Source organism: Lepisosteus oculatus, chromosome 26 (assembly GCF_040954835.1).
Source record: "Lepisosteus oculatus isolate fLepOcu1 chromosome 26, fLepOcu1.hap2, whole genome shotgun sequence".
Taxonomy (NCBI): domain Eukaryota; kingdom Metazoa; phylum Chordata; class Actinopteri; order Semionotiformes; family Lepisosteidae; genus Lepisosteus; species Lepisosteus oculatus.
Window position 1 is genome coordinate 6,440,408 of NC_090721.1, and position 25,837 is coordinate 6,466,244.

The window sequence follows — 25,837 nt, forward strand, 5'->3', positions numbered from 1 at the left end:
GTAGGGGCTCAGCACAGCAGTGCATTTAAAATAAATCGACTACGCTGCTAAAAAGTGAGCTCAGTGACGCCGTCCATGCAGGTTTTAGGGCACTGTGAGCGCTAGATCTGTCTCTTTAAAAGCAGGTCCGCTTTCCCGTTCTCCTTATTTAGCGAGACGTGCTTTGGCTCTCTGTTACATCATTTCCACCGCGTGTGTGCGAAGGGTGGAGTTCTGGAGGAGGAGGGGGGGTCACATGGCTTGGTTAGGGAAACAGCTGTTTTGGCCCAGGAGGTCAGTCAGTTCGGGCGATCAGCTGACGTGAGTAATTGTAGGCGGAAATGCGGCTTTGATGATGTTGTAATTTCTTAAAGTTACCGAGGGCGTACAATGAAAAGCATTCTGAAAAGCTACGTGCCGCATTCAGATCCCTGCTCGGTATTGTTAAGGCATGCGGTGACGCCTGGAATTCACGAACGTTTTGCTTGTTTGAACTTGCAATGGTAATATTACTGTCATTTTCATGCTAGAGGCAGGAACTCAGGATTTGGTGACCCTCTCAAAAGCGAACACCCATTATAGGCCAGGAAATCCGAAAACTAGTTTCAAATGTATTTTTGCCTGTTTTTCTCCAGTCGGCGAAAGGTATTTGGATATTGGATATTTTAGTATCCAGCTTTCTGTGTGTATAGTTCAGCACAGAGAGGGCGTTCTTATTTCTTATCCATAGGAGCAGAAATTATTTTTTGCCTCTCATAAACTGAAGAGTTCTTGTCTATCTAATACAATTTGCTGGAATAATCAGAGTAAAATATGTTGCTCAAGGTTACAATGTCTGACTGAGGTTTGAGCCCATGACCAAGTGGTGTGCAATCAGAAGCCCTAATCAGGACTTCACACTGCCACATGAAACTGAACCACTTCATCTCATGACCTCCAGAAAACCTTTGTAATCTGGAACATTCTGTTGTTCTCCCCATAGATTACAGTTGCTGCAGTATTTCATTTTGAGATACAATCATCCATCTATCCATATGGATTCTGTCCTGAGATCCTTCGACAGCAAGTAGGTGTTCAAAATTGAATTGTCCTGTGGTGAGAATATCGCCTTCAGTGACCTTAAATGCCCTCAAAAGAGCTAATCAAATTTCAAGCTGAAAAGAATACTCACAGAACGAAACCTGCAAAGATTAGGGGCTGGTTATTGCTGATTCTGTTGATTTTTCATGATACACCTCGTTGCAAGTAGCAGGAGCAAGGAACCTTGTCCTCTGTTTCATGTCCATATTTAAACTCCTCTGAACAGAGGCCTTTCTTCTATCTAAACAAAAGTGGCTAGCCTCGCTCTTCGAAGACTTTGGAAAATAAGGTGATACGTGGAGTTCTAAATGATGGGAGGGGTCTGCCAACAACAGAGTCACTTTGACCTCCACTGTCCTAACTCCTAATCATTCCTGACGTCTTTTCAGGGAAACTATAAATAACACAAGTTTCGCGGTCGTCTTTCGTATCCCTTTTCGTCCCCGTCTCCACCTTGGTCACTCCTCGCTTTGCAGGGCTGTCCCAACCTCCTCGCCCCTCTCGGCAGGGGGGCTGGACATCCGCCAAAGCGGGTGAAGTCAAGTCCCACTCCACCCGAACAAGAACCATTCTCGAGTGCCGTCTCTCGTGAGCTTGACATATCGCCGAGGGGTGGTCCTCTGATGACCAAGGTCCCCTGTGTGATCCCACAACAGTTGTCAGGCCCGTGTTTGTGTTACTGGAAGTTTCCACAACCTCTCCATTTTCTGTTGGGGGGGGGGGGGAGGGTATTTTTGCAGAGTTTTGAAAGACTTCTACCGCAGTGAACGGTGGTGGTGACAATGCCTTGCTTATGTTCTGAGCTCCACCCTGACTTCACCTTCAGCAGCTATCTCTGATTCTCAAACCCCAAGTGCAGTAAGTATTTTCTGTAATAGTGTGAGTGGATTCCAGAAAGAACACAATATTTGCCACATCAGAAAGCTATGCGATGACTCAGGGATGCCTGAAATGCCACAGCAACATATGTTTTGTTCTTCCTATATAGTTATCTCTAATGTTCTCCCAGGAGAGTTCAGCCATGTGATTATTGGTATTATAAATGAGTAACAGACAATACTGTAAGATAATAGGTACGTCGGCCTCTAACATTACACAGTGCAGGGTGTGTCTTCAGATTTGTGTGCTGATATTTGGTTTGTGTGCCCACATTTAGCTGCCATACAGTAGATGAAATATGATCTTTTTAGTTCTGTTGTCTAAACAAAGGGATTCTTTTCTTCATCTGTGACCCATGTGAAGGCTCTGCCTCCCCCCCTCATCCTTAAGCAGTCTTGTTTTGCATATTGGAAATGTCCCATCCACTTTGCAGAAGGTTAAAATGACTTTTCTGTTAGAGACCAGGATTGTTTTCTAAGGATACTGATCAATGCAGCTGGGTTAGGAGCATGAAGCTGAATGTGTTTTGGCTGCAGTCTCGTCTAATCCAGAGCTATGTTGGACTACATGTGGTTGTCCAGGTTTAGCTTACATGCCAAACACCGTGGACACGCCTGTCATGCCTGATTTTCACCAGACAGTCACGTTAGGTGGGCACAGCTCTGCCATCACGAAATGTGCTCGAAATGTCTTGTGAGCCTTGTTCTCATGTCTGTGAACAAAAACAGATCTCATTCCATTAATTATGATTATTAATAATATGCATTTTATTGAGTATATATGTATTCCATAGTGATGATATTAGTCGGTTTTCACATTGCTTAATTTAATTGTTCAATACCATTTGTGGACAGTGTGAATTGATATGGAAACATTGCATGTTTTTAAGGTAATAATCATTTTCTGTGTTTCTCATTGTGCATGAAAACAGCTGTAGTTCATATAATTAAATTGAACTGAATTGTAGGAGCCTGATGGACACATACCTACATATTTATTTAGAGTGGTGATATAACTGAGCTCAATTGGTTTAGCAAGTCGAGACGATTCTAATTGCTTGGGAGTGTGGAGATGCTAATAGACAGTGTGGGCACTGGTCTTTTCTCTCAGCTAAGGATATCTTATACCTCTAAGGATGGTGTCAGTGCCAGGAATGCTTAGTCATGGTGCTTTCTTAGTGGTCAAAGGTAACGGATTGCTCTGAAGATAAAACTGTATCACTCAAAATGATCTGCATCTGGTGGGCCTTGCGGGCTCATGATTTGAGCAAGGCCGAGGGAGGAAAACAGATGGGCTTGTCTTTTTAATATTCACTGCTCTGCTATCCTGAGCTCCTAGCCCTTTAAATTTCACTGTAGTGTCATCTGGCATGGATTTGGCTTTGCTGAGTCATTGGGTTCAGTCTGGTTTTGTAACCTCCGCCCAGCGTGAGCTCTCATTGGCAGGATAATACTCGCAGCTGCACTTGTGATTGGCTGCCAGCGCAACACATCAGCTCCTTACTGGCAATGATTCTTCTCTTAAAGCCACAGCCACTCTATCCTGTCCGGGAATACACAACTCGAGTAAATGGTCCCTCTGGACTTGATGGGTATGTCAGTCATATCCTGAACTGAAACTGAAAAAAGGAAGGAAAGAAGAGTGATCAGATGAAAGAATAAATTGTTAAACTGTTCTGAGGAACTGTTTGTCCCAGCGTCCTTATTTTTTTTCGTCCTTCTGCCTGTTGCTATGGGGATAATCTACTCGCCAAATGAATCTGCCACCTACTTGAAAAGTTAGAACATAATGCAATCAAATATACTACCAACAAGAAAGCATATGTGCTTTATACAAAGAGTATATGTGCATGTTAAAAGCTGATGTTGAATTTCAGGAGTCTGTGTTCTGAGCATGATAAGAACAGACATGTTGCATGTAAATGTTCAATTATCAGAAGACATGCTCCGAGACACAGGCCTCTCCTTCTGTAATTACAGTATATTGAATGTTAATTACCAGCCCACCTGCTGGGACTTTTAACAATCTTGCTTTATTTAAGAAGCTTAGTTTACAAAAGTACTTTTCCATTTTTTAATTCACAACAAAGCACTATCTACTGTAGATATAGATTTTGATTAAGACTGCCAGCTTGCCCTGTGCATTTTCTAGATTGATTCCCCTTTTGAATTCTGTGTTTTTAAAACTGCAAGACAGTCACTGAATTAATATAGTGTTGAGCAAGCACTTGATGTCCACGGAGGTGTCATTAAGCAAACCTAAATTACATAAATATTATTTAAATGTCCAATGTTGAAAGCTGTAATTTTGTATTCTAAGCATGATTTTACAGAGCTCTTAAATGTGGCAAAACTTATTCTTTTCCTGTTCCCGTTGCGTGCAAAGTTTTTTTTTTTGCAAGACTTGCGCATTGTGCTTTTTAAAGAAGTGATTTTTTTTAAAGGGTTAGATCTTTTACCCAGGGAGTCCAGCTCTTGCTCGGAAGGATGCAAAGTCTTTTTCAATCTGAATCGGATATTTCAGAGGAAATTTAGCCCAGCTGGAATGTCATTACCTCTGCTGAACTTCCATCCAGGCAGTAACTTCCCTTGCAGAGCAATTCTTGATTCATAAAAACCACTTAGGTTCTTGGACTAATGTTTCTGCTGAGAGACCAGTGCCTCTGTCTGCTAACCTGAATATATTTGCATTGAGCTCCAGAGAGAAGCCTGTTTGCTATTTTAGTTTCAAGTACAGTACTTTTGAAAAGTGCTGGGTAGATAACACTGGACAATGAAATCTGCAATATATCGTTAAAACAACTATTCCACTATTCTCTTTAGCCTTTTTCCTTTTCATGCTGCAGATGATAAGACAGATCCTTTTCGTCTTTCCATGATCTTTCCCCTTAAAACTGAACTCTGGAGCTAAGACCAACAGTAGGACTGATTCTGTACTGTGTAGAAAGGACAGCATCAGCAAATGTGATTCAGTTTTTATCCAGAGCCAATCTTCAGTCCAGGCCTCCAGAACCGAAGTCATTAATGTGACTTCCCTCTGTCTTCAATTACAGCCTTGCACTTCTACGAATACATACCATCACTGACAATACAGCCATTTTTAATTAAAGGAGGAGACAACATTGCTTATATGGGATATTGACTCCTCAAAGTCTCTTAGCTGTAAGATGATGCTGGGAAAGTATAATTAGCAGATTTAATGAGTTTGCTAATGGACTGTAAATCACAACACTGCAACAATAAGGTTTCGGAATGCAGGTTGCAGTCCAATTAGATACCGAGCCTTACATGTAGTAATCGGGCAGAAATGTTCCTTAAGAATACAGTAAATCCAAGAAAGTTCCATTCCAATAGAGCCGCTGGGTCTACTGCTAAAGTAAGGAATTATTCCTCGAGCTATCAGCCTGGAAAAACATTCCTTAGTCACTTTGCAATGCAAAAGATAAAAACAGCAGCAAAATAGAAACCTCTTTGTGCAGAAATAGCTTTGGTTTCCTCACTGTTTAATGTTTTTATATATGGGGGTATAGAATATTTTCCTATAGGAAGGCATTGCTCTTGTCTCTCTTAAGAAATCTGCAGATGGCACTTTAGGCAGTTGTACTACAATTTAATAGTCAAATATTGCAAAATGCTAGATTTCTCTCCCTCTAAGGCCTCCTGGTTCTTCTCCCTCTTCATTAAAAAGGAATGAGTCAGAAAAACGCTCTTTTTGTGTTCTTCCCTCACATTTGGTTTGGCAGCAGGCTGGTGGTGATGCTCAATTATGCATCAGACAGCCAGCATTTGTTAGCGTTAAGAGAGACACTGATTTAAGCTGATGAAACCAGAATTTTGAGAAAAGATCATTTCTGTGTCCTCCATGACTTTGAAAATTCATCTGATCTGCTATGACTATTCATTCTATAAGAATGTGCAAATATTAAATCCAGTTATTGTGCTCTTAAGAATAAAATAAAAATGCTTGAACTGTTGCCAAAGAAAGATTGGAATTGATGTAAGGCAAAACAGAAAATGGTAGGAGTTTGCAGTAGATATCGGAGAATAAATTGTGGTATGACAGTTATTCCATTTTTCTTGGACTTTTATTGGCATTTAGTTGCCACACCATAGTCCTTATTATCATTACTCGAATGCCTCTTAAAACAGAGAAACAGTAAGCACCTAGACAGTGCATCTTAATAATTACGACACTTTTGTTGCATCTGTTGCTTTTTAGCTAAAATCACAGGGACCTTGCACAAACACTGACGCAATATTTTATCACTCCAACTTCTGTATTGTATGCATGTTAGTTAAGTTAAGAATTGACTGTGGATTCAATTATTTCAAAAGAACTGGTTGTGTAACCCTCTCCCCCATCACTGTATGGTTCCCTAAAAGAAATCTCTGTCTTCCATTGAAAACCGACAGTGTAGTTCCTCCACAGCGGATATAACATTATCTGACTCTCCTATTTTAAAAATAAATCACTATTTTGCTTAATATCTTTATAAACTTCTTTATTTACTTAATTTGGGTTTTCTTTGATACTTCTGTTTACAATAACAAATTGAAAAATAATTTTACAGTGATATTTTATTATTCTTTACTCTAACAGCATCCTCTTTGCTAAGCGAAGATTCCCTGAACTTCAAGAAAAGCACCAGAAAAAGGATAAGAGTATCTGCCCAGATTGGGTTCCTATGTAAATGTTTAGGCTTTGTCTTGCAGTCATTCCAAAATATATTCTTCATTGGAAACCTTTAGGAATGATCACAAATACACAACAAGCTGTCTCCTTCAGGGGTGATTTTTTAGTCAAATCATTTTTTTCACAGGACGTACATATACCACCACCCCCAGAAAAGTTCATTTAGATGTTTTTGTGTTTCTTTTGTGCAGTAACTTATTTATGTTTTTCCGTTATCCTAAACTGCTGTCTTATTTCAACCTAAATGTATATGAGCAGAAACTGAGGAAGAATAAAGCTAGGAGTCTGGGGAACCTGTCATTGAAGAGCACAAATCAGATCCATTCTGTCTCAAGATCCTAGCTGGATACTTGAAACAGATGTCAGACAACATCTACATATCTTAAAAACTTTCAATTTGGAATTTAGAACAACTGTGTATATAGGATCTGTATTTATGAAACAAACATTGCAAACTAATTGCATAGAACACTCTTTTTGGTAAACAGTTTTTCCATAAAAACAATATTCATAGTCATCTGAGAACACAATTTTCCATCTTTTCATGTTTTCATATGGTTTCTAAGCCATTTGATCTCATGAAAACAAAGTAAATTCCATGCTGGTTATAATCGGGGTCTAGAAATGTTGATATCAGTGCAGACAGGTGTTTTCCAGTGGAATGCAGGAGAAAGCTTTAGGATTTTAAAAGAAGCTCAGCATGGGGAAAAAAGGCATGAAAAATGTTAACAGGGCCCAATGGAAAGCTGCACATAAAATATTAATGAGCATATATGAGGCGTCCATTTTCTTTTCAAAACACACAACAAATCATTACCTTTGCATGTGTACGTTTCTTCAAGTGTTCTCAAGGGGCTCATCCACAAAGACTGTCCACAGCTAAATCTGATGTCTTTTGTATAGTGGCCCTTAGAGACATGTTGTTGCATCTTAGCAAAACTCTGAAAATAGAAGTATGTTGTAATTGTGACAAATTCAAGGTTTAAATGCACTGCAGTGGCAGGAAAAAAAAGGCAGAAATAAACAGCAGCATATTCTGGGAAACTTATGCAGCACACTGTTACCTATCTCTCTACAGCACATGCTGTAGAGGGATTGTTTTTGGAAGGGGGTTCAAGTTTCTTCTGCAGGTACACTTTATAATTTGCACAGTAATGCTGAGTGCTCACCATGGGGACATCTCGCAGCTAATCGCAAAATCTGGTGGAACCTGATGGGTGCAGAGTTGTGACACAAGCCATGGGAACAACGCTGAACACTATTACAGGAGCCTGGTTATGTGGCACACCTCCTGAAATTCAAATCAGTCATCAACAACGGAAGGCTTCTGCATGGCTCGAGACGTTTCTGAGCAAAATCTTTCCACCGAACCGGCATTGTTTATATATGAAATGGAAGACAACGTGGCTTCTGTGCGTTGCTGTTTTTGGCTAGATCATTCTGCCGTTGCGCACACTCAAAGTACCGCTTTTTACCGAGCGGTTCACGAGGGATTTACAGCCGAAGACAGCGTGCCGGCAGAATCGATTATTGAATTTTGTGGAAACTTTTGTTTAGCCCACTTGGCTGAGGGAAGGGGGAGACCAGAACCCCAGGCTTGGTGAAAAGACGAACAAGGGGTAGCTGCTCAGCTGAAGATGGGGATGTAAAAACAAGTGAGGAAGAGGAGGGGGTGACGTGTGGTATGCTGTATCTGGGAAACTGAGGCAGTTATGTCAGGATTAGTTGGGAGTTGCGGCAGGTGATCTTAATTAGTTTGGCTGCCTTCATCCCTCCCAAACGTCCGTTGTTGTTGTTTTTACCTTCCTTTGTTTCTGTTTACGGGATACACAGCTCTAGTACCTGACTAGAGAAACTAGAAAAAACAAAGTTCATTGTGAATGAGGGATTTCTTACACACTGCAGTCCATACCTCAGGGGTTCCCTGGCCTGGGCCCGGAGGAGCACACAGTTGCTGGCTTTCCCAGCCCACCTCTCAGTTACTGAACCCTTCATCGGCTTAATAATTTGATTCATTGGAACTGTCTGGCTATTTTAAACTTTTAAACCTGTTGGAGGCCGCCTTTTAACTATTGCCTTTCATGAGAAAAATACCATCTAAACCTTCCGAGGAGAAAGCATCTAGCAAATATTGCAATCAAGCAACTTGTTAGGTCAATTAAGGCTTCAATTAAGTAAGTAATTGGGCTGGAATGAAAGCCAGCTTTCTGTGACTCATGTGTTATTTTTTAGCGAGTGGCTTCTAAGTCATCCCACAGAAGTAAGAACACACTCCTCCTTTCCTGGCTGTTTCTCTGTTAATGCATAATCTGTGCTCCGAGGAAAACTGATTCTAAGTCCCATGATACGGGAAATGCATGTGAATTATGTGGTGTTTATTTCAATTATACAATTGTCATCCTTTGTTTTGTTTTTTGTTGGGTTTATTATAATAGAATTATAAATCATAAAAAGATCTATTTGACATGTATAAATGACAGTCACTCAGGTTAATTAACAGGTTGTTAACCTTCATTTGCTAGTGATGAAGATGCTACCAGACATCCCAGTGTGTCTCATACTATGGAATTTGAGGGTCGCCTCGATGGTCCAGTACCATAGCTGAAGTTGCCATCAGGCAGCGGCTCCTATTTGAATTACTTCTTATAGAGGAGAGGAGAGTTAATTTGCTTTCTCAACCTCTCAAGCCTGTTGTGTGGGTTTTCCAACTATACTGTAAATGCAGGTGTCATGATTCGGATTACACCATGAAGGTTACTTGAGATATCTGTGATGATAAGAGTAATGAGCAAAAAAGGCTAACCCTCTTCTGCTTGAAACGCATTCTTGTGTGGTAAATGGTCTATACTCTCCTGAAGGCTCCTGAATTATGATGATCTATAATCAGGCACTTTATAAGCAAGTTTACATCGCTGTTTCATACAGTTCATAATGCAAATCACCACCTTTCTTCATATTGGTGGCAATGCATTATGTTATTTATGTAATATGGAATCGTTTTAAACAGTGTTGAGCAACGATGGACCCTGCTCTACAACACGGAAAGGGTTTGCCAACGTTTCTATGAAGGATACAAATATTTTTATGATAACAGTGATAAACTGATCAGATTTTTTTTTCCTTTTCTTGAAACTGTTTTTATTTTTTCGTTTCGTTTAAAAGCATTTTTAAATGTCACGCTGTACGGTTTAAAAATAACTGATGCCAATCGTCTCTTTTCAAAACGCGGTACTGGGAGTTTCCGTCGCTAACAATGCGTGTATGTAATGACTTCACGTAGCCTAACATTTATATAAAGACCCACTCAGCTAAGTTTTATTTTGCACATTTCCAGGTCAACGAATTTAAAATGAAACGGAATTCTATTCGCGTTTTTGTTAACTGTCCTTCGTTTTCAAGTTTCACTTCCTTTTCAAAAAATTGCCAACTCACATGAAAAGTGGGCTGATTGCAGGGAATTGTAGTCCAAGAGCGGGTTTTGCGTAAAAAGGTTGATTACACAAAACTACACAACCCACTCCCTCGTGCAAGTACGTAGATACGCACGAGTACTTTTGATTGGACAACGCCATCATTTACGGAGGCAATCGTCTGTTAAAGAGGAGGGGCTCCCTCTTTTCTTTGCCTTCTGATTGGTTAAGTATAAAGCGTCATTTGCCGAAAGTTTATTTTAATTGGCCCACGGGGTGCAGCTCCGTTCTATCATTAGTGGCTCGAGGCTAGCCGAAAACGACCATTGGTTCCTCCGCCTGTCACTCACTGTGTTTCGGGAGGCGGGCGTCATAGCTGTGCTTTGACGTTAGAGTTTGATTGGCCAGCTGTTGCTGATCGCGTCATTGTGCTGCCAGCTGATCGGACTGAGAAGCCGGTTTGAAGGGAGTTGGGCTGTAGACACGGGAGGTGGCGATCTGAGTAGGACTTAAAGAATGAAAAGTGGGATTGGAGCTGGGTCTCTCTGAATCGAAATAGTGGGATTACAATTAGGGCGGAAACGAAAGAGAAAAAAACCGACAGTATATATATCCATAAAAGTTTTCTTTCTTGGCGAAAGAGTCTGTAGTCGAGGCTGTTACGTCTGAACTGTCCGAGTTGACTGAGGGTTGAGGTGGGGCTGCCATTAGACAACACGGGCTTTGATTGATCGTGTTCCGCTGTTCACTAGTGAATCAGCCTTTTTTTTACCAAATCTGGAACAAAGGCTTTTTTTGACAGAAAATGTCAGGTTTGATGTTATAAGTGATGATAGCGATCTATAGAAGCAGAAGCCTTCGTCAAAGATTTGATTACACAACACTGAGTGGTGTTGCAAAGTTAGTTTGCTAGTGAATTTTCGCCTAAAAGCAGGGCTTTTTTTTTTCTTCTTCCAAGTGGTCAGGCTTGTTCACATTGAGTTGTACGAGATCATTTCGATATAAGGTGTAAGGGAGGTCTTACCGATTTAAGAAATAAAAAAAAGTTCGATTTATGTAAGTAATGGAATTTTAAAATATAATGGGTACCTATATTTCGTGTTGGTCGTTTCGTGTGGGGTAATGTTTTAGAAAGACCCTCTTTCTCTCCTGGAGAAATGTCCGTGACTCACGATACAGGATGTCTGGATGATGGAGCCGATCTCCAAGCCTTTAATAAAAAGAGGGGGAGAGAGAAACGCCAACTCTGGGTTGCGGAGCGACAAAGATTTATTTGGACTTCAATGGAAAAGTAAGTAACAAAAAAAAAGTTAAGAAAAGGAAATCTATTCAAATGTGATTTGGCAAGATTACACTCCCCTTTTCTCGCACAGGGGGAAAAAAAATGTTGAAATAGTTAACTTGGCAGGGAGGGTAGCGTATGGGAGGGTATTTAAAGAAGTCGCTAGTTGTGAAAAGGAAACATTTTTTTTTCCGTGTCAAGGTCTTGCGGGGCTGTTTTATCTCTGAGGGCTGTCCTGTCGCTCCTCCGCAGGGATCGACTTCATGGTTGAATTTTGCTTCACTTTGAGGTCTGAAAGTCCGACCGGGAAACACCCTGTTCTTGTCGGACTTCACGCAGGCTGAAGTATGGCAAAAGTCACGAAGGATTTGAAAGAGCAGTATGGCCACACACACACACAAAAACAACCGATCTGGACGTCTAACCGTTATGTCTTTCATGTAGCTACGAGGCGGCTTAATGAGTCTAATCCAGAAAGTTCTGGAACGACATTTGATCTAGAAATGTTGACTGCAGTCATTGACACTCATTGCACGGTTCAGGAAGGCAAGTTAGAAAATGTTATTTATGCGGCCTACGGAGAAGTCGTGTTCAGTACCCCTCCGTTTAACTCGAGAGAGCTCTTAAAAATAACCTGCAACAACAACAAAAAATAACAACCGCATTGGAGGGTAGGGGCAGGACTGTTCGTTTTTTTTTCCCACCCCCGAACGATTTTTTTTGTTCTTTTGAAGAAGTATCGTGCAAGGTGGGGTGTGTGCGTGGGTTATGGGGGGAGTCATCCTGTTTGTGAACGTGCGTGAAATCTTTTTAACCTTTTTGAAACCAATCTGGGCAGAAGACTGCCCGACACATTCCACAAGGCCACACCCTGCGCGATGCTCTACAGACACCCTTTTAAATAAGTGAAAGGGATTCACAGATGCTTTGATTTTTTTTTTCCTCTCTCTCTCACCGTTTCTTTTATTTATTTATTTTGGGGGGTGGAATTTTAGTACGGGGTCACACCATCGGTCCCATTCAGGCATGGTGAGATGCTCAAAAACTGTTTTCTGTAGAAGGGGAAAAAAAATCTCTAAACCCTAGAGCTGAGCATGTGCTGTAGATAAGACGCACCGCGAACGTTTCGTGTGAATATAAATGTTACTTTTCGGTAATCTTATGGGATTTCCGTGTTTCCACGCCTGTAAAGCCATTGATGACTTTTAATTCCTAAAAATGCACGCAACCTTTTTTTTTTTGCGGTCTTCCGACTCTTGATACTGAAATACCGAACAGGAACTTCACACATAACAGAAGTGCACGCATCTGTAAATGTTTGTCTAGGTATTTGCATTTCTCGCTCAAGTATGTACGTCAGCGAAGAAGTCCAGCCTATCATGGTAAGTTGTTAGTCTTTTTGTTACTTCTTCATTAATCGGCTTGACACAGTGCAGTCTTAATTTTGTGAACGACAGCTACACTGAAGAATAAAAAAAGTCGAAGTACTTCTATAAAAAAAAAGCATCAGTTTTTAAATGGAGATGGAAAGAGAATTAAAGCCTGATAATGTGAAGACTTAAGAGCAATATAATTACTGGATTAGTTCTTGAACAAGCTGCAGGGGTGTTTTGTACTGGAAAATTACGAAACCCCTTGGCGTGAATGACAATTTATCGGGAGGTACTAATGGTGGTCTATAATGATGTAGTTAGTCTGGGCAATGCCATAGAGAGGAGAAATAACAGGATATATAATTTATAATTTGCATTGCTTTGTGTTCCCCCCCAAACATTCTTTGCTCTTTAATTCAAAACAGGACTTAAGTTAGTTTAACCAAATGTTTAAATGCCCTCTATACAATTTGTGCTTACACAACCATGTAGTTTGGGGATTTCGACATTAAGGGGTTGTCTTGTTAAACTCTTACTGCAGAAGTCCTCTTGTGGGCACCTACTGGCTGTCCTTCCAGTCCTGTGTGTGTGGCCCACTCCCACAGAGCCAAATATCGATTGCTTTTCTCTTTAGTGAGTCGGTAGAAGTGTACAATTTAAACTGCAATGCGCCTGCCACCTTTCTGAGACGAATCCACAAATGGTCTGAACAAGCCACCTCATAGCCAACGATCCAAGAGAAACATTTTTCTTCTGTAGAAAACAACAGGTTTACTTCTGGGGGTCACTTGTAGGTTAAAGTACAGGTTGTTGCGTGAATTTGTGCGAAACATGGGTGTGGAGCAGCGGCCGGGCCTCTGGACTCGTAACTGGAAGGTTGTGGGTTTAAATCCCCTGGAAGAAGCCGCAGAAATTCTTCCAGTAAACTCCCCAGCTTTCTAAATGGGTGGAAATGTAAGTCACTTCGGAAAGAAACGGCAAATGTCCCACAAAGAGGACTCTCTTAAACTGGAGCCCACTCGATGAATTTGCCTATGAATTTGGTTTCTCATTATTTTAGGCTCGTGAACATGACCATCCAATTAAAGCCCTGTGCGTTCATACAGAGGCTCTGTAAACATTTTGGCTGGAGCTTGCAATTTCAATGATCCCTTACTGTATAAGTATCAGTTCTGCAGAAAATGTCCTGTGGGGCAATGACTTCATCTTCAGCTGCCAACAACAAAGCAAGTTTTTTTGCTGTTGTGTTTGTGTTGTAAAGGCTTCCCGAATTATCGTTCCCGACAGGTCCCTGGCGTTGCGTAGTTCAGAATCGTTTGCTGTAACTGTTGTGAGTCGTTACTTGAGGATCTTAGGCGGTTAATTGAATACTCTTCATCTTAATTAGAACAGCGCAGACAGGAAAGGAAGTAACAAGTATAAAGTCTTTCTAGGACTGGGATCAGCATTCTGCCATTTCTTTTTGTTTAGTTAAAAATGTGAGAATGAAATATATATGGCTTTTTGTCCAAAAGAGTTTTGATCAGTGAAAACTTAGGGTCTTGGTAGCAATTTTAATTCATTTTAACACCATCTCTTCCTCTCAGAGTGTTTAAAATCTACACGAGGTAATAACTTTCCCAAAAGAGAAATCTCTGGGCTCTAATCCCAGTGTAAGTATTTGAGATACTGGCGGATACTGGTTTTCTAACAAGTGCTATAAGAGCAGGGAACAGTGCTGCTTTACTGACAGTTGTACAAAAAATATATATATTTTTAGAATTTTAATGTCATGGATGAAGTCTATAAAAAAAATGCTTTGCTCAGACCTGTCCCATCTTTATAACTCCGATGTTGTCAGGTTCAGTTACTGTGCTGTTGTAATGAAATACAGCTCCAATAAAACTAAAGTCAGATTTAGATAGAGGTTTATTAGATCTTGCATAAATCCCCTGCCTTAAGCTTGAAAACATTTAGTTCTGCTTTAGTGCAGTGGCATGCAGTACATTGCAGTTGGGCAATTATCCATTTCTCCTATCAGCTGTAAGTCTGTGTCCTGACTGGTCTTGTCTAGCCTGCAAGCTGCTTTTACTCTTTACTGGGACACTTGAACAACTTAATTTAAACAAAGGTAAAATATGCCAAACATTTTGACCTCTTTCGTTTCTGCTGAGAGTTGTATCTGAAATTCACAGGTAGGGGAATCTGTGCAACGATACAGTGCTTGCTTGAATTGAGAAATTGCCTTTTTTTCTATTTAATCCTTTGTGTTGTTGATCTGTGTTCTTCTACGGACGATCCTGGATATTCTTGCCCCTGGAATAGCAGAAACCTTTCTCCAGTTTAGGGCGTGTGAGGAGAGTTCGGCGGCTGTAGGACTATATATATTTTTTAAATTGCTCTCACGCTCGTTTTTGAGGGTGACAGTCAGCCTGAGAATGTTTCGTGCTGCTGGCCTGTTTGAAGTCCTACACAAGTTATTGCCAATGGAAGTGAATCATGCTGGTTGAAATGAATGGCTGTTTCTTTTGCTCTCATGTTTTTCCTTCCCTTGTCACAGATGTTGAGGTGATCTTGGCTGTCTTCTGCTTGTCGAACGCTGAACCACAATTAAGTTAGTGTCCAGCAGTAACTTAGACTCTGGGAGGGAACAGTTTTGGCCTGTAGTTACAGCTGCATTGAATCTTATGTACAACAGTTAATTGAACATAATTCTGATAGATCCTTCAAACTGAGGTGCTCTAATTTTTTAGAGGGACTGGGTTAACATGCACTCTTCCTTTGCTGAGCAAGGGCTTTCACTGGGGTTCAAGCTGTTTCCAGACTTTGGCTAAATAGCGTGAAGGGATTTCTCTAAGAAAAGGATGGGATTTCTACATAAATCTCAGACTGTTTTCTTTTTGGCTCTGTGAGGCACAATCAGGGTCTTATTGCAAACACACAGATTTCTTTAGTGGTCACTGTGCCAAAACGAATGCCTGGCTAAATGTTCTTGATGAGACATGCTTAAAACACCTGGAATCTGGAATTGGGAATTGTCCCTGCTTTTCCAGTGTGACCTTTGTTCCAGTGCGTGTGTTTATGCACCGCTTGCTTTCCTCCAAGAAGTGGACGGGGCACAGTTCTAGCAGATCTGCCAGTTACCAGGCTGTGACGCTCTCAGTGCCTCCCAGCCAGGTGGCATCGGTCAGAGGTGGGGCGGGGCTCTGGCACTGCAAGCTGGCAGGTGCTGGGCTGCTCCCAAGAGCCTCTCTTGGGTGGCAGGGTGAGGCTCTGCCGCTAACTGTGCGGGCCCAACCCCAGAAGCACTATTTAAACACATTTGAAAATATATGTGTTGTTTGAAAATGATCTTTACGCTGTGACCACTGCCATTAAGAAACTGAACAGTTATCGTACTCTGCAGCATCGCATGGGTTATGCACAGGTCGTCCAAGCCACCTGAGCGTGGGGGGATAGTACTTACCTCCTGAAATCCACATGTTCCTGTTTCACTAGATTGCAGATGGAAAATGTTGAGCGATGATGGTTTCCTCATTGCTTTTTGCCAGAAATGCAGTGTCATTTTCCTCTTAAGTCAGAGCTGGACACATTTTCACTCCTGATGTGAGCAATGCCTGGTGGCTCAGTCCATTACGACTGATTAGACTTGTTATAGGAGCTACCCAGGCAGCTTAGTTATCTGTCCAGCCTCAACTTGTAACCATTCACATGTTCATGTGTGGAGACCAACGTGCATGCTCAAAATAATTATTTTTAGACCTTATTATTCTGCTATATTTGGTACAATCAGAGGTGCAATGCAGTCAAGGACTCATCTCTCAAAATAAGCAGATATGTAATCGGACAATTAGATTGTGTGGAATCTGTTATACAGTATCATTGAACTGTACTTACAGTACACGGAGAAAAATAAGAGAATGAACAGCTTTTCCAGTTCACAGCAAGGCCTTCACAAAGTTAATACTCTTATTAGGAAAACCAGGTAAGTCCATTGGCTGTTGAATTTCATTCCGGATTCAGTGCTAATCAGATTGATTTGATTTGAGCTATTTTATAGTGGAGATGAAATTTGATCTGATGGTATTGCACCTTTGAGTGCAAAACTTGATTGTGGAGGTATATGAGAAATGTGATTGGTGCCAGCTCCATAATTAAAAAGCACATATACTGACGTAAGCATATGGTGCAAGCAGCATTATTCTGAGTACCCTAACTGAGATATGGGACTTCATGAGCGGTTTTGTGTTCAATTATGCCATGTCATTAGCAGTAAAAACCTTGAGGCTCTAGATGAAACTTCATTTCATCTGTGTTCAGGCATGTAAGATTGGGACATCCTCGCCTGCCACCTTATATACCCTCTATATGCGCATTGTACTTTCTAAAGATGGTGTCCCTTTTCTGTGAAGAAACCAGTAAAATGTAGGCCTGACTTTGTTGGCAGGGAACATCACCAGCCATGCATATATAAAATGCTTAAGGTCTTTGAAGTACGACATTCCTTCTGCAGCGTCTTGCCATGATGCCCGGTTCAGTAACGTTTTGGGAACATTAATAACTGGGAGTCCTGAGTGTGTGCGCTCTTAGAATTACTGTGGGGAGTTTGGGGGGGGTGATGTGTTGGCAAGTCAGCATCATAAGAAAAACATACCCCTCGTGCAGTCGTTACATACGTCAGGATCTGTTAACCTTGCAAAATGTGTATTGATTATGAAAATGTTGAAGTATATATTTACATACAGAATGCAAATACATTTAGTGTTTAAGGTTGGGGGGTGGGGTGGTGCTGCATATTATTTTAACGGGTGGTTTGCAAAAACTGCTTTTCATGCGTGTCTTTGGAATACCTCAGGGCTGACTTGCCAGTGGAAAGTAGTCATTATTTATGTATCTGTCTTGTTTCCAGTTTCTGGGTGCTTGCGGTGCGAGGGCGTATTTTTAGCAAATAGGGTCTGGACCCAGGGGTTCGCACCCTTGCTGATGAAAGGCAGCGAAGAGTCAGAATAGAAACAGAGGACCTGTGTTCACCATCCCTTAAAGCGCTTCTTTCAGTACGTTGCAGAGGAGGGAGAGCGGCTCCCGTTGAGTCTGCTGGGCCATTTTAGTTCTGACCTGCAGATTTACTCGTTTTGTTTGTCCTGTGTTGCTGCAAAATATCAGCTTGCCTAGTCCTAAATTAGTGTTAGGTGTTTTGTGTCCTCAAACGAAGCCTGTCTTAGTTCTCCAGAAGAATAAATGAAACGATAGGGGAAGCACCCAGAGAGGGAACTGCAGCACGGTCTTGGGAAAGAGGCAGCCTGTGTCCCTCCGACCGGTCCAAACTGCTCTCCTGTCCAGCAAGTGTATGCAGGTATCTCGCCAACACGTGATATCACACACCCATGATTCATCTATAATTTAAGTGGAATGCATCTTCCCGTGGTTAAAAATTTACCATTGCACTTTTCCTCTCGCCATTTGTTAATACAAGCAGGCGAAGTGTGAAAAAGTCAGAATAATCATCCATCGGCCAGGTCTTTAACATTTATGTAAAATACAGTCAAGTGCTCAAGTCTGGTTTTCATTTTTCCAAAAATGCCTTCATTTTTTTTAGATTCTTTTTGCACCTACTGTTTAATTCACACTTGTATTTCTCAGGTTTAAGCAGGTCTGATATAAATGATATAAAATGGATACGGAGCGAACATTGATCAAATCTGTCCTTTTAGTCATGTCCTGAAAGCAGTTTAGTCAAATTGAAGTAAGTCAAACTTGAATTCGCTAACCCATATTTTGTTTATTGCAGGGTTTATAAAAATACCCCATTTTATGTGCCACTGTAGACTAGCTTCATTACTAAGACTATAAGATGACCTGATGCATATTAATGACCTTTTTTTATCTGAATAGTGTAAAAATCGGTTGCTTCTGACACGGCCTGCAGTGGACTGACGCCTGTGGCTGCCCTTTTGCGTGCTGTTGTTTCAAGGACAGTGTGATAGCAGTATTCCCCCAGGCTCCTGCCAGGGACTTGACTCCAGGAAGGCTGGCCAGCACATCTGGAACCAGGGAGGGAGACCTGAACACCCTGGCTCCTCACTGGCATCACAGTCCAGCTGTGTTCGGGCCAGTCGAGTTCTGAGTCAGGGGCAGGTGTGACCAGCTGGCCGGTAGCTGACGTCTTCAAAAATCCTCCCTCCCGAGAGCAAAAATGCTAGCTTGTAAACCTCCAGGGTGCAGACTCTGCTGTTAGACCGACGCTAACCGTGGTCTCCACGCACGCCGCCCTGCCCTAACCCCCTCTGCTGGCACCTTCTTCCTCTCCGAGCCCTGTGCCCAGCCCTGCCCCGTCGGGCTCGGCTTCAAGGCCTTGCTTTCGCTGGCTCAGCCAGTCGGTGTGATCCTTGCTCCAGACTTCTGCGGCCTTCCTCCCTCTGCTGATTCATGTATTCAAAAGAGCCCCTGTGCTGGAGCACGGAGAGAAAGGGAGGAGCCAGGTCTTGGAACAGAGTTCAGACAGCGCTCAGGGCCTCTGCAGACTAAGTGGAATTTATACCATATGTACCAGGCATGCGAGGAATGCATGGCACAGGCTGGACTGAAACGAAGAAAAGAGAAATTGAGTGAGGGAGAGGAAGAGCAGGGCGAGCATGTTGAATGCAGGCTCTGCACTGTTTCCTGACTCACTGTATCGGATGGGATAAATCTTGTCTTTCTGGTAAGTAGCGTTAGTGTTTGCACCCCGGCCAAGTCTCACTGAAGAAAGATGAGTATTGTACAAGGTCACTGTAGAAAGAATATTTTATTACACTGTTAAGCCATTTGCTTATGTAAAATATGCTTACATATGGAGAATTTAGACTCCCATTCTAATCTTTAATTCTAGCCTCATCAGACTTGTCTGATCCTTTTGAAGGATCCCTTTTACTCTGTTTTTTAATAAACAGACAATAGATACATTTTACAAGGCTGTGGGATCGATTCTACAGGTATTTATGTCCAGGTGTCTGAAATGATTTGTGTTTTTCCAGTTGGTCCACTGTCCGTTTGCAACTAAGCTTTTACACTATGCCAGTTTCTTTTATATTCATTGCTTTTTTGTTCAAATATTCCTTCATGATCCGTGACCTGTCGCTAATGGTATACAATATATTTTAACAGATTGCTTAAGTGAATACATTTTCTGTAAAAATATTTACTCATCTCCAAAACAGAAGTGTAGCATGTCAAGGAAGCGTGGGTACAAGAATGCCTGAATGCATCAGAATGTTTTCCTTCTCTACTCGTCAAAACAGAATTTAAATTAGTTTCAGCAAGGATCTTGAAGCAGCTCAAAGTCTGTACAGCAGGAACGGAATGCCTAAATTGTGGCTGACTGCAGTCCATCTTTCTGTGCAGGTGGTTGCCTGTCCAGCAACATAAAACGTAATATTAGTTAATACGGAATATTACACTACCTCAGATCCAACATGCATTAAAAAATCAAAGTGTCAGTATAACCTTTTGCAATAGGAGTGACAAGCATATTTAGTCTCTTGAGATAACTGCGGCACAGGGCATGTCCTAATTAGTTTGCTTGATGCTGTGTTTTTTTTTAGTTTACATAAGAAAGCCTTGCTGTAACTGCCCTTCCTAATCTTTTTCACTGGAATGCGGTTTGAGGCTTTCAGCAAGGCAGCCTCCAGACTGCAAGGGACCCCAGCTGCCCAGCCATTGCACAACAGTCAGGGGTGGGGGGTGGGATCCAGGCTTCAGCAAACAAAAAAACAAAAACGTTTTTTTTATTTTTCAATGATTTTCACATCCTATGTTACATGATTATGCGGTATCAAAACTCTCCATTTGCATAGATATGGTTTTGTGCAATGGAGAGACTGGTCCTAAAACTAGGAAAGCTTAATGCTTTGGCTGCCACAGGTGATGCACAGTAGGGTTATTTAAAACAAACCTGGTTCACTTTGCTTTTTGTGTGATGCAGCTTAGTTTTAGGACTTTAAGGCACCTCTCGCTAGTAAGAAAAAATGAACTTTTAGGGATTTTTAGGGACTTTTAGGGTCCTGCTTCACTCCTGGTTGAACCTCTGCAAATCGTGCACAGTTGCCGGGGACAGTCCAAGCTCTGCTGTGGCTGAGGACTAGGAGGAGCCCACTGCCTCTTTTCCATTGGCTCTCATGGGACTGGCTCAGTGCTCTCGGAATGTGCCTTTTTGGTTGTAAAAGGCAGGAGCCTGGTGCTAAATTGGGACCAGATGTTCCCACAGTTTTGGTGCTTGAGTCTTAACACCAAAGCAAAATGCAAAGAGCTTAATTACCCTTGGGCACAGAAACTGTGCATGTTCTCAAGATGTTCTCTGTAATTGTCTTTGAAAATGAACAACAGATTGAGAGCGCCCTGTAAGACTAACAAAGCAGCCTTCGAGTGGGAGCAGTTTCTGATCCCTGGGTTTGTTTGCTGGGTTTTTTTTTTAGCCTTGGTGGTACCCTCACTGCAGGCCCGGGAACTGGGGGTTATCTGAATTATCCCTAGTTTTTCTTGCATTTATCCATTTCCTGCTTGAAAGAAAAGGCAAGGAAAGACCTCAGAGCTCGCCGGCTTGTCCCGATCTCCTGTTCTCCAGGACTGCAGCGCTGCCTGTGGGGATGGGTGGTGTTAGGGTGTGTCCCCACGTTTTTGTATTGCACATAAAATTGCAAGCTGTTGCTGCTGTAGCTTTGCAGCTGAGGTGCCCTACAGACCTTTACCCTGGTTTTAAAATATTCTCACACTCCACCTCTCTTGTCATGAATAGTTCAACAGAGTCCCGCTGCAGATATTCGCTTTAGGATTATAGGAATTCCTGAAATTGCTTCACTGCTTCCGCGTTGCCCTGTGGTCTTTTCCATTGTATAATGGCGTTGGAATTTCCTTTTTATATCAAACTATTTTGTTTGCTTGCTGTCTGTTAGAGCGGCCAGAGGAATTTCTTTTTTTACGGCGGCCAGGCCGGAGAAGCCGAGCGAAGGCTGGAAAAGAGGGAGGGGTGGGATTGCAGGAGAGGGCTGAGGAACTGGAAAACTTGGGAGTGAACTTGCAGCGTCTGCATTTGTTGCACAATGTCCATATTCTTGTCATGTCTGGGAAAGCGAGGATTTGGAAGGCACTTCCCTCCCAAGTCCTGTCCAGTATGAAAGAGCAGCTCCCTTTTAAGAATTACAGGAATGTATGGCTTTAATGTACCTCTTTCTGTCATCCTTGAAGATACAAGTCAAGGTCTTTGAGAACTCATGTTGGTGTTTCTATAGATTGAGGAATCTAAGGGCAGTGCCAGAAAGAATCGGCTAGCAGTTTCCCAGCGCTCGCCCGTGTGTGTGTGTGTGCCTTTTGTGCTCATGGTGATCTGGAACACGCAGTGCTTGTGTGCCTCCTGGGACCTCTCTGAAGCTGCTGGGCGAGATAAGCATCAGTGCGTATGCTGCACTGCTGCGTCACCGTGCAGCAACAGGATGAGGCTCTTGCATCACTGGGACCTCCGAGCCACCAGATTTGAGCACTGGGTTGAGAATTCGGTAACAGGATGCCAGGTTTACGTCCGTCCTGCGGATAAGACCAAAGACAGAGTTCCTGTTTACTCTCTTGTTAATGATCTTTTTGGCAGAGCTAGAAGATGAAGCAGTTTCCCAGCACAGGTGGACTTTCTTGCCTTGAAAGTGTGAGCCCCCACCACCACCATTCACCAGATCATTCTCTACTGAATAATCTATCTCGGTAACCAGTCAAAATCCCATTATATAGCACTTTTGATTCATCTCAGGGTTTCTGAGTAGACAGTTTATGTAAAGGTTTCTATAGATGAAGCAATAATTGATAGCTGTTTTTTTTCTACACTCGACTGAGATTTTACTCTAAGATACCAACACCTGGTGTAGGCTTGTGAAACCAGATGGATCAAGGTGCAGTGCACTAGGTGTCAGTTTCACATTGATTGTGATTGCTTAACAAATAGCTTTTCTACACCGAGTCAAGAGGCCTCTTGCTTGCCTGCAATATTCGATATGTGCTTGAACTGCTCCAAGATGTAATGTGTCATTAGAATGTTACTTACTGATGCAAGTTGTTATTGACATGAGGAGGCCAAGATGCTAATGTGTGCAGGTCTTTTGACAGAACTGATTGAAGGGGAGTTAGTCACCACAGGAGCTGCTGCAAATGTGTTGCACTGCGAGTCATTTTCTGTAGATGAAAATGCAGATCTGTCTTGTCATATTTGTATAGAGTATAAATAACTGACCAGGGTGGGTGTGATGGGAGAGCGAATGTGTAATTGAGCGCTTTGTGCGTCACACTTCTTCTGCTGTCAATGGGGATCTTGCTATGATGCTGTGTGACTCACCTATAATTTCCTGTAGCGATCTGTGTGGTTTCAATAACCTCACAGACTCCTCCATTGAAACCGTATTAATGCGAACAGAAACACAGGGATCTTTTCACGAAGCGCCAAAAAATGCACAGGCGCCTTTTAATCTAAAGGCACGTCCTTCAGCGTCTTTGTCAAACACTGCGGACCAACATGTCGAAACGCTTGTTACCACCCCAGGTGTCACTCTGCTGTCTGAAGCATTTGCTCTGGGGGGTTTTCACAGTTCTATCAAGACCACGCAGTCCGTGTTGGACAGGATAGCATTCTTAAAAAGGGATTTCATGTGATTATGTGGAGTTCACTACCTTCATTTCCTTAAGGCATTGTGAAACGAGACGTTGACAATGGCAGAGTAAACGGTAATTGTTGTTGCTGAGGAATTGAGATCATGCTAGCATAATGTTAAATGTAGTCGTATCCATTACACTAGACCATTATGGTGTAGACAGTGGTCACGGGTTAGGCGTGCTCTGTAGGAGTGTTGCACTAGCTAGTTTTGTCAAGAATTCTGGTATTACAGGACAGTGAGGAAGGTGTTTGTTAAAAAAAAAAGTAATTTTTCTTTTTTTGAACATTCTCTCTCAGCCATGCTGCTTCTACGGTACACCCTAAACAGGCTGTAACCTCAACTGGGAGGTCACACATTGCATCTGTGTAATACGTCACTGGAACGTGGTCTAGCTTTCCTGCCAGATCCACAGTGAGCCTGGGAGCGCTGCCGTGACAGGCCCGGTGCTTACAGCCTCCTCTCGCACCCAGAAAAGCCCCAGGGTGGCCACAGTGTCTCGCTGATCTAATGACTCCAGATCCTCAGAATGTGAAATTAGCCCAGTGGAGGGGAAAAAAAGCTCTTCCAGCACTTGTCTGACAACTGTCATTAGATAACGCAGTTCATGCCTTTCGGCTTTCGGTTAATTTCTTGTATGTGAACAAATACTTGCAAAACCCATTACGGAGTCCAATTATCACCCAGTCAACTGTTATTCCATTCTGGAGGAGACGGGCGGAAAAGTATTTGCAAGATGGTTTCACGTCGTTTGATTAATGGCTTCATTTAAACCCAAACTCGGTCTGTGGGAGGCTGCGCTGTGATCCAGCTCTGGAGTTGCACTTTTGGAAAATTTATTGCGAGAGGCCGTCGAGAGAAGGAAGGGTAGAAAATAGAGCCGTTCCACCCAATTTAATTACCTCGTCTTAGCCGCTTCTGTGCTCCTACAATAAATTAGCTGTTTCTGTAGCCGCTTACTGGGTGATGTCTGTCCTAAACTGGTGCGGAAGGCTTTTCGGGAACCTCACTTGCCACACCAGTGGCTGTTCCAGGCTTCGTGTTGGGCCATGTCAGCTCACAGGGGGGCTGAGTGAACGCGGGTGCGAGGAGTGGCTGTTCTGGGGAAGAGCTGGTGATTGAAGGGAGAGAGCTTCGTGGGGGGGGGGGGTCTCCTGGGCATGGCGTTGTTTTTGTCGAGACGATTGTCAGCACTCCCACCCGGGCGGGCTTGTATACCTTGCACAGCACCAGGCTCTGAAGTTTTTGCCAGCTACTTAAAATGCCTACTCTGGCGTGAATGTGAGGAGTCAAAGAGTTGAATTGAACAGCAATTTTTTTTTTTCCCCCCGATAGCATCGGGGCATCAGAAAGCCATATTTACACAGAATACCATGCCATTTTTACAATGTAAAGTTCTGGAAATTGAGGGCAAACCGTATGAATATTGAACAGTTTTGTTCTTTAAGTGAGCCGTCTGCTTTTCTCCATCTCTGTGCTCGCCTCTCGAGTCTTCTGCAGAGCAGAGAGTAAGGTAGAAGCTGTATCCAACTGAAAGAACTGCAGTGTCTGCCCGTTCCGTTTCTGTCTCCGTTATTTCTGTACCCTAAAGCCCAAGACCCTCCTTTATATTTCTCTTTCTCCGGACTAAAAAAACATGCCATTTTTTTAGGGATCAAATACCTAGTTTCAGGATCTAAACATGAGGATGCTGTACTTTTTCACCGCTCTCTTAAGTCTCAAATTGCATAAATGACACCACTTACCCCTGGTCCAGCTTTTCCTAATGTAGCCGAGTTTCCTCCATGTGACTGGAATGTCAAGGAACGGAGCAGTCCCAGATGTCTCCCCACAGTGCTTATTCAGTGGACGCAGGGCAGCCGCAGGCTCGGCCTCTCGCGGCCCCGGCGTTCCGACGCTCCGCTGCCCCCGGGAGTGGAGTTTTCCACTGGACCACACGGCGCTGTTCCTCCCCGGGGTCAGCGGGTTCTCCGCACTGCTGTCAACGAGCCATCAGCCGGACTAAGAGCTGGCCTTCGTGCTCCGTTTTTAACGAGGGCCTCGGGATTTTACAAAGCTGGCCTTAGTGTGTTTGTTAGGTCTTTTTCTGGGGGAGGTAACAGAGTGAAAATAGAGAAGGGTGGGGAAAATGTAGGCCTAAATGTTGGCCAAGCAATGGCTGAAGGTGATTATTGAAAGCTGGTAATTTTACTGAAATATATATATATTTTTAGCCACCTTGAAGAAAAGGAAAAGCCATAAATCGGTTAAGCAGTTAACTTGTCTAGAGGCAGGGTACTTATCTGTATTCAATTCAAATGGGACCTCGGTGAATGCTAATGCAGTAGCTTGGTGTTCTTTCTGTGGCGTGAATACCCCAGGAGCTGGAGCAGCTGGGGTGAGGCTGCGCAGCTCCGGTCGGTCCGAGTGAAGGGGTTCCTGCTAGTTATAAAAGATCATTCTGGGCAGTGGATAGCACAGGAGCAGCTGAGCAACGAACCCCTCACTCAAGGTTAAATC

The 25,837-nt window shown here is 42.7% G+C and overlaps 1 protein-coding gene and 1 long non-coding RNA gene across 2 annotated transcripts in view; one reads left to right on the top strand and one right to left on the bottom strand.

The window, feature by feature from the left end:
- Positions 1 to 2,704: 2,704 nt before the first annotated feature.
- LOC107079917 (uncharacterized) lies at positions 2,705 to 10,155 on the bottom strand. The gene is made up of 3 exons (XR_001480820.2): positions 10,063 to 10,155; positions 7,448 to 7,571; positions 2,705 to 3,556 (listed from the first exon to the last, which is right to left on the bottom strand). It is a non-coding gene; the product is annotated as an uncharacterized lncRNA (long non-coding RNA).
- Positions 10,156 to 10,483: 328 nt separating this feature from the next.
- aipl1 (aryl hydrocarbon receptor interacting protein-like 1) overlaps positions 10,484 to 25,837 on the top strand; it is a 40,019-nt gene continuing 24,665 nt past the window's right edge. Inside the window, exon 1 of the mRNA XM_006640880.3 lies at positions 10,484 to 11,331. The gene's annotated coding sequence lies outside the window, so the exon portion shown is untranslated. The remainder of the gene's footprint in view (positions 11,332 to 25,837) is intronic.